Source organism: Pelobates fuscus, chromosome 11 (assembly GCF_036172605.1).
Source record: "Pelobates fuscus isolate aPelFus1 chromosome 11, aPelFus1.pri, whole genome shotgun sequence".
Taxonomy (NCBI): Eukaryota; Metazoa; Chordata; class Amphibia; order Anura; family Pelobatidae; genus Pelobates; species Pelobates fuscus.
In genome coordinates, this window is record NC_086327.1 from 72,341,021 (window position 1) to 72,356,788 (window position 15,768).

The following is a 15,768-nucleotide window of genomic DNA, read 5'->3' on the forward strand; positions in this document are numbered from 1 at the left end:
TTATGGTATTGTGTATGATACATATGAATGTGGGCTGTGTATGAGGGCTGCTTGTGGAATTGTGTGTGGATGGATATGTCACATTGTGTGTTTGGTAGTGTGTGTGGGCTGTTTGGGGTATTGCATGTAAAAGGCTGCATGTGGGGTTTGTGTGGATGTATGTGGATTGTTAGCGGGTTACGTTTGTGCAGATTGTGTGTATGTTTGTGTGTGGGCTGTTCGTATTATTTGTATAAGGGGAGGGTTATTCTTCATTTCTGTGTTATGAATGTAAATTAGTGATAGTAAAAATGTCTATTTACTGTGTATACCTGTATTCAATATCTACTCAAAATGGCTGCTAGAGCACCCGCCCCCACCGACTAACTACCTCGTGTAACAAGGTGGCGCCTACATCCGGAGTAAAATCCCGGGATGATGGTGACATCACGCTTTGTAGGATGTGCATTAGATAATACACTTAACACCTAACCAATTAGAGATGTATTCTCTCTGTTATCTACATTTTTGCATATGATGTATTTTTGCCTTTATAAGGGGCTTGCCGCCCCCTGAGTAAACATTCCGAAGTTTTTTATTAACCTGATACCTGTGTCTCAGTGTAATTTACTTCAAAACGTGCACGCATTTATTTTAACAATTTGGAAAGGAGCAGATACTCAGATAAACACTTGGTTTGATCCACAATATCTGTGTATATCTAGCAGTATGGTTGGCTTCCCTGGGTTCCAGTGGGGACCAGGCTGGCCTGGTACAGGTCAAAGACAGGAGCTGCAACAGCAGCTGCAGGCTGCTTTACTACGTTGTGGATTCCCATTCACAAGTGCTTGGAGGAAGTGATCCGAGATCATTTCCTCTATGTGCTGCAATGCTTAAATTGAGGATTGTCCTTCACCATCTTTTCGTATTAGCAGATATTTGAAGTTTTACTGGGACTCCTGATAGGCCAGAGCCTGTTTGGCTCTAGCAGCCTTGAGTGCCGTGCAAAGACACCTCGAATGCCGTGCATGGCACTAGTGCCGTAGGTTGCCTACCTCTGCCCTAGGGAATACAATAAATAGTAGAGAACCAAAGGTGTCACTTGAAGAGAAAGTGACCACAAGGTTAAATTTCCAATCCACTCCACTAAGATCCTAAAGGAGAAAATAATAAATAACAAAAGAACTTTATTAGGAACTCTTTACCCCTTCAGGACGGAGTCAATAGTACAAGTTCTGATCAAAACAAAATGTAAACAAGAACTGGAATTTGCGCTATATGTCTGTTCAACCGTAATTCACCTCTTTCATATTATTTTCACCCACACTTATTATATATCATTTTGTTCAAGAGAAACAGGGCTTTTATTTCATATCAAATATTTATATATGAAAATTTATTATGACTAAAATAAAAAAAAAACTAAGAAATTTTTTTTTTTTTTTTTAAATTGTAGTTCCGCCTCACATTTTAGCTTTAAATGTAATAATACTGTTGGCTTTTACTGCAAAAAAAAAAAGCACATATTTGGATTCAGCAAAGTCTCACAAGTACAACAGTAGCACCCATTAACAGTTTTTACGGTGTTTTAGAAAGTTAAAAGGGTCAAATATAGCACATTTTTCATTTTTTTCACATTTGCCAGATTAGTAATGTTACCTTTGAGACCGTGTGGTAACCCAGGAATGAGATTTACCCCCATGATGGCATACCATTTGCAAAAGTAGACTACCCAAGGTATTGCAAGTGGGGTATGTCCAGTCTTTTGTAGTAGCCACTTAGTCACAAACACTGGCCAAAGTTAGCGTTCATATTTGTTTTTGTGTGAAAAAAGCAAAAAACTAATATTTGGCCAGTGTTTGTGACTAAGTGGCTACTAAAAATGACTGGACATACCCTGTTTGCAATATCTTTGGTTGTCTACTTTTGCAAATGGTATGCCATCATGGGGGTAATTCATATTCCTGGGCTACCATACTGTCTCAAAAGGCAACATAACCAATCTGGCAAATTTCAATGTGAAAAAAATGAAATGCAAGCCTTATATTTGACTCTTTAACTTTCCAAAACACCATGAAACCGGTTCTACTGGATACGACACATCGCTACACATGATTTCCTACAATGCCTGAACTCACCCTGAATCTAGGACACGCCACCGCAAGACAACCGGGCGTCTGCACCTGGGGCGGCCCCTAGGCGGGTCGCCCCCCACCCACTCCCCCCATCCCCACCCACACCCTGGTACATGCCAACACATACAACCCAATTACGGACTGGAGGCAACATGGATCACACAACGTGCTAACTGCTCCATGAACCGACCGGTGCATCTATAATGCAACATTATATATTACGCATGAACGACACATGAAAACCCAGGCCTCACGTCCGGGGGCTCCCGTTTAAATTTCGACACTGCGATTTCAGTTGGGGCAGGAACACCCACGTAGGGAACCACATGCCCGCGCCAGCTTTTGCAAGACGACGATCCCTGCTTGCATACTAGCTATACACAGGCCATGACTCTGCCCAGCTTACCACAACAGACGGACTGACCCCCACGCATACCCCACCAACCCATACCATCAACCTCCCCAATCCTCACACCAGCACACACAAGCCAAATTAAACAGCTAAAATGAGGTCATACACTAACGTACTAAGCCTCTGCGTAGGCTAACTTTGAATACCTATGCTTATATGCTTAACGATTGCCTCTAATAACAACGTCATAATTACAAATAGTATAGGCCTGAACTATGATAGACCAGCTATAACTACTGCTTGAGCCTAGCGAAAGCGAATATGCACTGTTTACTGTATGCATTAAAATTATTTGTATGACATCTGATATATTAGCACACCGCACCATTTCAAGCCTCGCCGGCCACGTAATTACGCTCTGTCACTATTTGACACAAGCATTCTAACACGCTAGACAAGCATAATCCTGCAAAGTATGTACAAAACTATGTTGTATTGTTGGACATTCACTCTGTTTAATTTGCCTCTGCGTAGGCAACCACAAGCTATAACTCCGCACTGGGCTTATCTTCAAAATAAAATATATTTAAAACAAAACACCATAAAACCTGTACATGGGGGGTACTATTTTACTCAGGAGACTTCGCTGAGCACAAATATTAGTGTTTCAAAATGGCAACTTGTATTACAACAATATCGTCAGTAAAAGTGTCGTTCGTGTGTGAAAAATGCAAAAAACTTAACTTTTACTAAAAATATATTTTTGTTGTAATGCAAGTTACCATTTTGAAATTAATATTTGTGTTCAGCAAAATCTCCCGAGTAAAAGAGTACCCCCCATGTACAGGTTTTATGGTGTCTTGGAAAGTTACAGGGTTAAATATAGTGCTTGCAATTCAAATTTTACCACATGACAGGAGGCTTCATATTTGCGCATATATCTTTCTTTACTGAAAACTCCAGCAGCATAGAAACAAAACAACCAATCAGAAAAAAGTTATGATGCCCATAAAAGGCCCTGTCTATGACATCACTTCCTCTTTCTTTGCTGCTCCAGCCTACAACAGGTCAGAGTAATTTTACCTCTCTAGTATATTCATATAATTTTACTCTATTCTCACTTTCTACTAACTAATTTATCCCTCTGCTGCACCTGGCTATCTATACCTGTCTCCCCATCTCCCCACATTCAGTGTATCTCCTACAATCACTATATGTTATCTGTCTCTCTTAATATCTGTTTCTGGTTTGGCGGTCCGCGGGCGTCACGGCTGTCCGTGCCGCGCTCGCCGCGCGGACCTGCCCTGCTGACACTCAGGGGACTGTGTGGGGACAGGTGGAGGGTGGCCGGGGCGGTTATTGCGTCTCTTTTCGCCACGTTTTTTCTCACTCGCGGTCGCGAGCGAGTGATCTCTGCCACACGCGGCCGGCGGCCATCTTGGATCTCGCGGCTCGCGAGACCCACGACGGCCGCCTTCCCTGCTCGCACGGCGGATCGGGAATCACCGGATCACTGCGCCCTGCATCTGGATTAACCCCTTCAGGGGTCCCCCTCTCTGGGCACATTCATTTATTGATACAATTATTATTTTTTATTCACATAGATATCTCTCATGGTGCCTTACACTGGATGATTGTATGTTGAGCATGCACACAATCTATGTATTATTGTGAAGCCATACAATATCACAGTTGTTATACAAAACATATACTGTACCTATAACAAGATCAACTGTATCACTGTACCCTACAAAGGGCATATTGTGTTACTGTACCCTACAAAGGGCATATTATATTAAAAATATTTTACCCTACAGAGGGTCATATTATATTACTGTACCTGACGGTGCACATTTATGTGGGTGTCCTCTGGGTATTTTTTCATGACACACCACCTGGGGTGACCCCCCAGATATGCATGCAAGGTCACTGACAGACCATTACCTTTGATGTGGGTGTCCTCTGGGTTACCAGAGCACGCCACCCGGGGTGAACCCCGATCATATGCACGGAGGCCTACGCCTCAACTTTACCACTGATTACTACAGACATATATGGATGTTTAAACACTGCCTGTCAGTTTTTCATTAAAGCAACAGTACCATGCCGGATACGATTTGACGGCAGGATCACTAAGGAAACTGAATGTATTGCGGTGTACCCTTCACAGAGATACATATATGCCTAGTGTACATATTGAACGTGGGTGTCCTCTGGGTAATTTTTCATGGCACACCACCTGGGGTGACCCCCAGATATGCATGCAATGCTTGTAAGGTGCCAATAATTATAATATGGGTGCCCTCTGGGTTACCATGGCACACTACCTGGGATGAACCCAGCCGAATAGACATGGGTCCTGCGGCTGCAGACCTTATGGAGACAGGCCCCACGCGTCTATATAATAAGCCTGTATAGTTAAAAACCGTGCATACAGCTCTTGCATACATTTGTGGTGAACCCGGCTAGCAAGACCAACACCACTACCAGTCAGTCACGCCGGCACCGCGGCTCTCAGTAGCCAGGTTAAACTAATAGAGGTGACCCCTCTACACTTGGCACGAGTATTCATACTCTCAGACAAACTAAAGCAGGCAATTCAAACCGTTTTACCTGGGTGATCCCCAGTTCTACCAGGAGTCTAGCACCCCTACGTGCTGACCCTCACACACTACTCCCACTGACTACCACTATCTCCCAACAGGATGGGAACGAGTCATGGTGGACACTCTCAACCTTCCCAAGAATTCTAGGCAATGATAAACGCCGCAGTAGCGGCCTCAGTGCAGAAGGTTCTGTTATGAATTCTGCCCCACACCGCTTGATGGAGACCTCAGGCCCACAAGCCTTCAAGTCAATATGGCAAGGGAAGGGCTCCAGCCCCCCTGCCACTAAGGTCAAGGGCAAGACGCCCATCGGACAGACCAAATAGGCGGAGCACCGGGAATCCAAACCCCGTCCGCCACAATCTTCCGACAAAGAAGACTATTGCCCACCACGTACTTTGGACATGGTAGATGAGCGACACGAAGACAGCTCACCGTCTGAGGAAGTGGAACGGCAAGACCTACCCCACACTTCCTCAAAGGACGTTAGGGAAACCTTACTCTGTGACGGCGGCTGAGACAGAGATAGCAGTAGTGGCACTAAACCGGAGTAGCCGGTTTATCGTTCCTGGACGAACACTATTGGCTGCGCAACCCTCTGGGGATGGAAGTATGCGCACGCCTCAAGACCGATTACCCCAGACCACTGCTACCAGACAAAGTGGCAGTTGCGCCTGAGCTCAACAACACTGTGGTAGTCTTCATTGCGTGCTCGGGACGAAACCCCTCAATGGTAGGGAGTAAGGCCTGAGGTCGACACGCGATAAAGTACTTGATTTACCAGGCCTGATTTCAAGATGCTCTATTTCGCGGATCTGGCACTCAACCAAGGTACACAACTCACCCTACCACCTCCAGAGAACGGGCTCAATGCTCGATATGCCACCTAGGCCACGCAAATGACGCACTATGCGCAAATCTGTACTGGTCCGCATCGACAACACACTATTGGACTTAGGAACGACAAGAATTCGGCCCAAAAGCACAAGGCCTACTATTCGACGTAGTGTTCATTGCAGTCGTCTGACACCCGAGAGGACACATTCACGGACTCTGATGCCGACTCCAGCGAGAGCTGGCTCAGATAAGAGCATGTGCTGCGACCGGCAGAGCAGAGCTGGCTGGGTTTATCATTTGGCTTGGATGCCTTTCCCCATCACGCTGAGCCAAGCCGGTAGAGGGAGGGGGTGGAGGGGTGCTCCAAACTAGCTAAATCGTATATGAGCCCTTAGCATCAACCCCTGCCTCCCCATATTCCATGTCAAGTCCCCAGTGGTATACTAGCTACTCTTTAACTAATCTGTTTATGTCTCCTCAATCTAGAATATGCTTACCAACCAACTTAGAGAGATTGTCTAATCATATAAATGCTCTTGCTAGTGTTACTTAACCCTCTGGTCTAACCTAAGCTTGTATACTGTGCCGACTCTCACAACCTTTAAATATGCTGTCAGTCAACTAAGCGTAATATATAAACCATTTATGTTTCTATTCCTCATGACGTATACTAGTCGGCCATGCCGGTTATAAAAATGAAAAAATGTGCAACTTCCATATGCCATGATAATGTATTTGATGTAAAGCGTATGTGTGCTGTTGTGGCACTTTACACGTATCTGTTAATCATTTGCACAGAAAAATAAAGAATTTAAAAAAAAGAAAGATATGCAAATATTTGCCTCCTGTCATTACTAAAATTAAGATTATTAGTACACTAAAGCTAACATAATCCTCAATTCTCTGCACTTTTTGCCTGGGTTGTAAGGTATGTTAATCAAATTTTAACTAATTAAATCAAATAATTATGTTAAAATATTACTTAAACATACATGTAGAATTTTAATATATATACATATGTATTTAAAAAGTCTACGTGTACACGTATGTAGTTATTTATGTAATTATATATATTTATCTGTGTGTGTGTGTGTGTATATATATATATATATATATATATATTTATTCACGGTTATTTGTATTTTATATATGGATATAGAATGTCATTCTAAGTGTATTTTGTTACCAATATATATATTAATAACAAAATACAGTTAGAATGAAATTACATATGTTTATATAATTTTTTTTTAAATGTAATAGTTTTTATTTTATTTATTTATTATTGTAATTATACGTGTATATACAAATATAAAATAAATATATATAATATATATATCATATATGTAACTTAATTCTAAGTGTATTTTAATACGTATATGTACTTATATTAATATTAAAATACACTATGTATGACGTTATATACATATATAAATACATTTCATTAATTTTAAACATGTTTAATTTTTTTTTAACACTAACCACCAGCAGGGGGACTGTCTGACACTCCAAAAGTCCCCCTGCTGGCAGATCCACAGCCAGCTATAGGGGGCAATGTGATCGCTCTTTTAGAGCGATCACATGGCCCCTGGGGGCCTCATTTGCTGGGGAGGGCTGCCTGGGCTGTCAGGCAGCCCTCCAGAAGAGGATTGCGGCGGAGGTGAGTAAATCCTGGCACCTGGGGCTGAATTCCGTTACGGCGTTCTATGCCGACGCAACGGCTTTAAAGCTTATTTAAATGGGGACGGCATAGAACTCCGTAACGGCGTTAAGGGGTTAAAGTACTAGGACAAATCAAACCGTGTAGCCTGATAGGAGGGGGAACAGCCCTGAGTGAGATGCTCAATAATAGATAGTCAATAATAAAGCATACCACACTAGTTCCAAAACAGGTATGGATCGGCAGTACGAGAACTAACTGAAGAGGTAGCAATCTCCCCCCTTTATGTGTTTAAGCCCTCATGGAAGTATATACAGCCTAGTGTGAACTTCCAGAAGCAAAAACTAAAATGTAAAATGAATAGTGAGAGACATGCTAAATGGTGAGAAAAAAATCACACAGGAAAAATATATAAAATTAAGGGAATATACAGAGAGATAAGTAATAGGGATATAACCAATTAAATCCACCTCTCTAGGGTTACCAGAGGTCTGTGGCAAGTGTATCCCTAGTCTCTAGACCTTCAGTCTCATGTAAACACCTTCATGGATATTCTATGCTTTAATTCAGTTTGGGGGGGGAGGAAATCCCTTAAGTTCTCAAATAGCTGTCTAAATACAGAGGGGAGACGCGTGAAAAAAAAAACAATGCGTGTTTCGTCGTGAGAATACATCGTCCTCAGGAACACAAAGGTAGAGATTGCTACTTTTTCTGTTAGTTCTCATATCGTTACATTTGTATCCTGTGGAGTTAATGTGGCATGCTTAATTACCAATCATTAGCTATTGCGCATATCCATCGGTATTTAAGACAGCATAGAATATCCATGAAGGTGTTTAATGAGACTGAAGGTCTAGAGACTTGGCATACCCTTGCCACAGACATCTGGTAACCCTAGAGAGGTGGATTTAATTGGTTATATCCCTATTACTTATCTCTCTGTATATTCCCTTAGTTTTTCTTCTGGAAGATCACACTAGGCTTTGTCGTAACCAGTGCTGTATTTACTTCCATGAGGGCTTAAACACATAAAGGGGGAGATTGCTACCTCTTCAGTTAGTTCTCGTACCGCCAATCCATACCCGTTTAGAACTAGTGTGGTATGCTTTATTATTGACTATTATTGAGCATCTCACTATGGGCTGTTCCCCCTCCTATCAGGCTACACTGTTTAATTTGTCCTAGTACTTTTTACAGTTGCTAATAAAGTTCTTTTGTTCTCTGATCCAGTACTAGCACGATATTTAGCATACCACAATATCAAAATAAAGTGGCTCTATCCTCATTTTCCAACAAAGCACCGCGATTATGGAATGACCTCAGGAACACAGTCAAATATTCATTCAATCTAAAAATCTTTTAAGAGAGCTATGGCAATATACCTCAACATAGAATGTACCTGTCAAGGTTGAATATATTTATCCCCTGTTATATGTTAAAGGGACATATAGTCACCAGAACAACTACAGCTTATTGAATTTGTTCTGGTATGTAGAATCATTACCTTCAGGCTTTTTGCTGTCAATACTGTCTTTTCAGAGAAAATGCAGTGTTTACATTACAGCCTAGTGATAACCTCACTGGCCACTCCTCAGATGGCTGTTAGAGATCCTTCCTGGGACATGGCTACCTAAAATGCATCCAAACATTCAGTGTCTCCTCCCTCTGCACGCAGACACTGAACTTTCCTCATAGAGATTCACTGATTCAATTCATCTCTATGAGGAGATGCTGATCAACCTCTTTGTCAGTCTCAGCCAATCCTATGGGGAAGCACTGTGACTGGATCAGGCTTCCAATTCTAATGATGTCAGCAGACATCTTGTTTTTTTGAGGCAAACAGCATGCAGATCTACAGCTTCTGGCTTGAATACAGTAAGATTTTGCTATATTTATGGAGGCATGAGGGGCCATTGGGGCTAGATGGTGGTTTTAACACTATAGGGTCAGGAATACATGTTTGTGTTCCTGATCCTATAGTGATCCTTTAAATCTATATGTGTGTATGTATATATACATTTTGTTTGTATATTTTATTTTTTGTAATATTGTATCCTATTGTAACAATGCAATGTTTTGTGGACCCATACTTGAAAATGAGAGAAATTTCAATGTATCCATCCTGGCAAAATATTTTATAACTATATATGTATGTTGCTGTTTAGTGTATAAGTGAGTGCACTGGATTTTGTGTATTGTATGAATTGGCTCCCAGCAGCGCCCCATTTATGCATTTTCAGGTGAGTGCAGCCCCCTAGTTTCACATACACATACCCCTTGCTGTCACAGGTGCCTCATCCCAGGGCCTATTTAGCCTTGTACTGCATTGAGTCCCAGATAGATTTTTTTCCCCCAAGTAAGTGGGTTAATCTCATAAGAGCAGACATTAGGCTGTTAGAGTAGGACCTGCCAAAGATCGTATACATTGACGTTGAGGCAGGCTTAAGCAATGTTTGATCATATAATGTAACTAAACCCCATTATTTTTGCCGAGATGTTTTTTTTTTTTCAACCTATACAAGACCCACACATGGAGGCAGCAGCAGCCCACCAATGGAACTCCGGTATGGTGAAGGACGCCCACTTATCCACCAATGACTTTTAGGGACTATCCCTATTTAAAGGAACTCTTGGGGTGGGGATATTAGGATTTGTTATTATGGATTGTAATTGCAATTTTTTCTCTTGCATTATTGTGGACCCTGAGGAAGTTCCCATCAGGAACGAAACGCGTTGGACCGTTTCTTTTATCTTTACGTTTATATTAACGTTTATGGTGATTGTTTCACAATTTTATAGATAAATAATCCTTTATACCTTCGCCTTCCTGGAGTCCTATTTTATCAACCGGTGACTGGAGTGGAGAGTGGGATTACTAGCCCCCCAGCTACTTCAGGGGAGGCACCCTATGAGCGCTGTGTCTGTCAACATTCTGTGAGTGCATATCATGTGGCGCATGATATCTTGTGTGTTTACTGTATTGCACTATTTTTGTTTATTTCCCTCTGTTTTAGATTTATTCAGCCGTATCCCCAATCTGCTGTTGGTTGTATATACTCTAGGTATTATACACATGCCTTCAGGGAATCTAGAGTGCCAAAATTTGCAGTCAGCACAGCAGAATCCCACGGCTGTGAACACTCTCATAGCACAAGAACTTGCTGAGGGTTTGTGATTAGGGCCTTTCTAATCCCACCATTTACTGCATGGAGAACAAACCCCATGGGTGTTGTCACAGGGAAAACCTCCCTTAAACAAAGACTGATCATTGACTTGGCACCCCACACCTCTGAAATTCCGAATCTCAACTCACTAATTCCTCTGAGGAGTTTTCCCTGCAGTATACCACCATTGACCATGCCATTACAGCTATAAAAGCAGGGGTAGGAGCTTGGTTAAGCAAGACTGATATAGTTAACACTTTTAAACTACCAATCCATCCCATACGTTGGCACCTACATGGCATTAAATGGGAAGGCAGCTACTTTTTTTTTTTCACGCTTAACTTTTGGGTCAAAAAGTAGCCCTAAAATCTTTTGACATGTTTGCAGAGACTCTATGCTGGTTGTTACTAAACATATCCAGATGCCCCACAGTCATCCATTATTTAGATGACTTTTTTTATGGTCGAAGAAAACACCTTTCCCCCAAGAAGCCTCAGGGAAGCCATTAGCCTTTTAGACTACTTAGGGATTCCAGCATTCCAACAGAAGGCCCAGACACTATCATCAACTTCCTAGGCATCCAACTAGATTATATTTCCATGCAGGCAAGCTTACCACAGGACAAGATAGGGAACACACTCGCATCAATCACTATCTCCTTCTAGGTTCATGCAATCATAAAGAGTTACAATCCCTATTAGGTTCCTTAAATTTTGCTATGCGCATCATTCCACAAGGCCACGCTCTTATCTCCAGATTGCTCTGTCTCTTCCCACACTTTTATAATGACGAACATAGACCGACCCTGGATGACCAAGCCATGGCAGACCTACTTATGAGGCAGAATTTCTTAACCACATGGAATGGTAAAAGCATGTTCCTCCAAGGGTTGTCTGAGAATTCACCAAGCATTTGGTCAGTCGCGGCATCTATCACAGGTTTTGCAGCAATCTACAGGAACTAATTGCTTTAGGGTAGCTGGATTGCAGAAATCCAGAATTTGAAAGGTTTTTCCATTACCTCAACAATTTTTGAGATTTACCCCATTGTGGCAGCTGCTGTGGTTTGGGGTCATTTATGGTCTGGTTTGTCGGTTCGTTGCTACTCAGACAACCAGGCCACATGCCAGATTATTAACAATCATGAGATTTCACAAGAAACTAACCTGGTTAGTGGCATGTCACCAGTTTTCTTGTGTTTTCATGTACCAGGTGTTTGCAGCTCACAATTTATTTTGGTTTAAATTCCAGGCATTTCACCAAGCTCTACCCACAGCCGCTCAAGCAGCCACAGCCGCCCCCTCCTTTCAGAATCTAATCATGGATTAGATATACTTTTGCAACATAGCCAGGAATTATCACAACTGGCACTCTCGGCCAACACTCACAGAACATATAATAGAGCTTTTGTGTTATTTAAAAGATTTCTTTTGGAACACAAAATGTTTCATCCTTTCGTCATGACAACACTACTAGGTTTTGCCTCTTTTTGCCACCTCAGACTTAAATTATCCCACAACACCATAAAATTATATCGAACAGGCATTCAACATCATATGCTAACCCTGTGGCCCATCAACCATAGCTTCAGGTCATCCTACCAGATCAAAAACACTCAGAGGCATTCAGAAATCCGTTCCCCCACATACTCCACAAAGCTTACTAATTGACAATCACCTTTTCCAATCTTTATCTGACTTTTAGATTCAAGACCTTTCAATCACCGCACAAACTAAGTAATTAAAACAGCTATGTATGTAGCTTTCTATGGCTTTCTCAGACCATGAGAATTTACTACCACAACACATACCCAACATTGCCTTAGATGATCTCACATACACAAACACATGGACCATTACATACTGGCTCTACCAAAGATTAAAAAAGTCAACATGCCCTACCTGTAGAAATAGCGTACTACCCTACCCTCAATAAATGGTGCCGGTAGCGGTTCTAGACTCCAATCTACAGAACTCCAACTTAAAACCTTCACAGCCATTGTTCTCTCTACACGGCTCAATCCTTACGACCTCTAAATTTATGCAATGTGTCAGGTCCTTGATAACCCAGCTAGGCCTTAACTCCTCTAACTATTCTGGTACTTCCTTCAGGATAGGTGCGGCCTACACAGCATCCAGGGTCAAAATACCAGTGCACATAATTAAAACACTGGGGCGTTGGAAATCTTCTGCCTATACACGTTACATTCCTAAACCAGTCCAAGAGATGCGTAATGTCTTTAACCCCTTAAGGACCAAACTTCTGGAATAAAAGGGAATCGTGACATGTCACACATGTCATGTCTCCTTAAGGGGTTAAGGAAATGTCTGGAAAGGGTTGTAAACTTTTGATTGACCATCCTTTGCCCTCTTATTTACAGACCTATCGCATCATCAATTATGGCACACCACAACTGACTTGCTCTTTTATACTATTCTACGCTTATACTTAGCCTTACTCCTTATACGGCCTTTGTGCCCCTAACACAAGTATTAAGGCCGATTGGCCTGTAATTGTGGGAGGGGCTTGTATGTTACTTACCTATTTAAGGGAACCCCTTACCTTACTCCTTACCGTCCGAGGTCTAATGATTTGCATGACCCTCCCTCCACTCCCACTACTCAACATTACCATCTTTCTCTTTCTTTTCCTTTTACTCCTTGGTGGGCCCTCTTTTATTTACAGGCCTACCTCATCGTCTGTTCCGGCACACCACAACCGACTTGCTCTTTTATACTATTCTACATTTATACGGCTTTGTGCCCCTTTGTGATTTTTTTTTTTATCTATATTTTTATATATATCTATATATAGAGATCTATCTATAGATCTCTCTCCATACATACATACATACATACATACATACATACATACATACACATATATATATATATATATATATATATATATCTCCAGATGTTAGATTCCACCGTAGGAGACAAGAAAGTTGCATTATATATATAAAAAAAAAAAAATCTCTTCATGTAGTATCTTCGTACAAAAAACGCATCTAATAACAATGGTCGGAAGAAAAAACTAGAATTAATAAACTGCATAAGGGAGAAGGGAGGGATATACCACACCGGACGATTTGTCAATAACTTAATTTATCATCTTTGTATCCTTTTTCTACAAAATCATTTTTTAATTTTTCTGCTTGTATTAATTTCAAACATTTGCTTACCTATACAATTCCTTCTGTAGAATATGCTATGTATTCTGTTAGGATATTTGTGGATAGGTTGAACATATGACATAACTAAATATAAATATTCATGTGTCTAAATAAGTCCCTTGTTCCAAAATAGTATCACATCACGCCATGCTCGGACAGCAATTGAGAAAGGAATTTGTTGCAGAAAATTTACTAAGCATGGAAATATGCAAACAAAGAATTTGTTTTCTACACAATGGAAACTGTGTTCCAAGGTTTGTCACAAAAGTCAAAAAGCAATATTCCCTCATCAAATTTCTCAGTCGTTAACCCCTTAAGGACAGAGCTTCAGAATCTGTTTTGTACTAAAAACACAATGAATTCTAGTATTGTGCTGTGTGTGTAATTGTAATTAGCCTTTTTATCATTTATTGCACCAATACATATTATATACAATTTGTTACATGACAAAAAAAGGCTTTAATAAACTCTCAAAAAGAAATTCATAATATTGTCAATAATATGATGTGCATAATCAGTCCAGCTTAATCTCATATTGCCATGATGGTGTACTATGCTGTCCTGTGGCAATTGTGCTTAAAGGGACACTATAGTCACCAGAACAACTACAGCTTAATGTAGTTCTGGTGAGTATAATAGTTCCCTTCATGCTTTTTTTATGAAAAAGCAGTGTTTACATATCCTCTAGGGACACCTCCAAGTGGCCACTCCTTAGATGGTCACTGGAGGTGCTTCCTCGGTCAGTGCTGCCGAAAAAGGCTCTGACTTTCAGCGTCTCCACGCTCTGCATAGAGAGGCTAGATTTTCCTCATAGAGATGCATAGATTCAATGCATCTCTATGAGGAGGTCCTGATTGGCCAAAACAGCATTTTGCCTCGCCCCCGTGCCTGTTTTAGCAAATACAATGCTATTCCTATAGAATCAAAAACATACATTTTTACTTAACATAAATTTCTTTTTCCTGAAGATTAGAGGCAGTGCTTTACCAATGGGATTGCTAATCTGGAGGAAAAAATAGGCAGGCAATTCTCCAACTTTTTTAAGACCCTCCCCTTCATTAACTACATTCCTTTAAATAACATCTCACCTCACATAACCCCAGAAAATACACAAGCCGATATATGCACAATTCCGAGTTTATTAGAAAAGGGGGGGGGGGGGGGGGGGGAGAGAACTATAGCACTGCCTCTAATCTTAAGGAAAAAAAATTACGATAAGTAAAAATTTATGTTTTTCCCTTCAGATTAGAGGCAGTGCTTTACCAATGGGATATGACAAAGCAATTCCAAAGGGCGGGATTTATTTCACCACTGCTTGTAGCACCTTTCGCCCAAAAGCTGCATCTTCTGAGGCCAGTATGTCTAACCTGTAATACTTCAAGAACGTATGCAGAAAAGACCAAGTAGCCGCTGAACAAATCTGAGAAGGAGTAGCTGCTGCACGCAGAGCCAAAGACGTAGATATAGCCCTTGTTGAATGGGCCTTCACGGGGCCTGAAATTTCTGCGTTGCTTGAGGAATAAGCCAAAAGAATACAATCCTTCAGCCATCTAGCCAGAGAACTCTTAGAAGCTTTCATCCCTTCCCTTGTGCCCTTGATCAAGACTGAAAGGCTGTTATCCTTTCTAAAAGATTCCGTAGATTCAAGATATTGCATAAGACATCTCTTCACGTCTAGGCAGTGAAACTTTCTTTCCAAGGCATTAGAAGGATTTTGGCAGAAAGTAGGCAATACCACTTCTTGGTTGATGGTAGAAGAATTCAAAACCTTAGGAGTAAACGAAGGGTCGAGCTTTAAAACCACTTTGTCCTGATGAAAGACCAAAAACTGAAAATTCGCCCGTAGAGCTTCGATTTCTTC

General features: G+C 41.3%; 1 protein-coding gene across 1 annotated transcript in view; it reads right to left on the reverse strand.

Moving 5' to 3' along the window:
• Positions 1-15,768, reverse strand: part of LIG1 (DNA ligase 1) — a 381,450-nt gene that overhangs the window by 312,535 nt on the left and 53,147 nt on the right. The window lies entirely within an intron of this gene.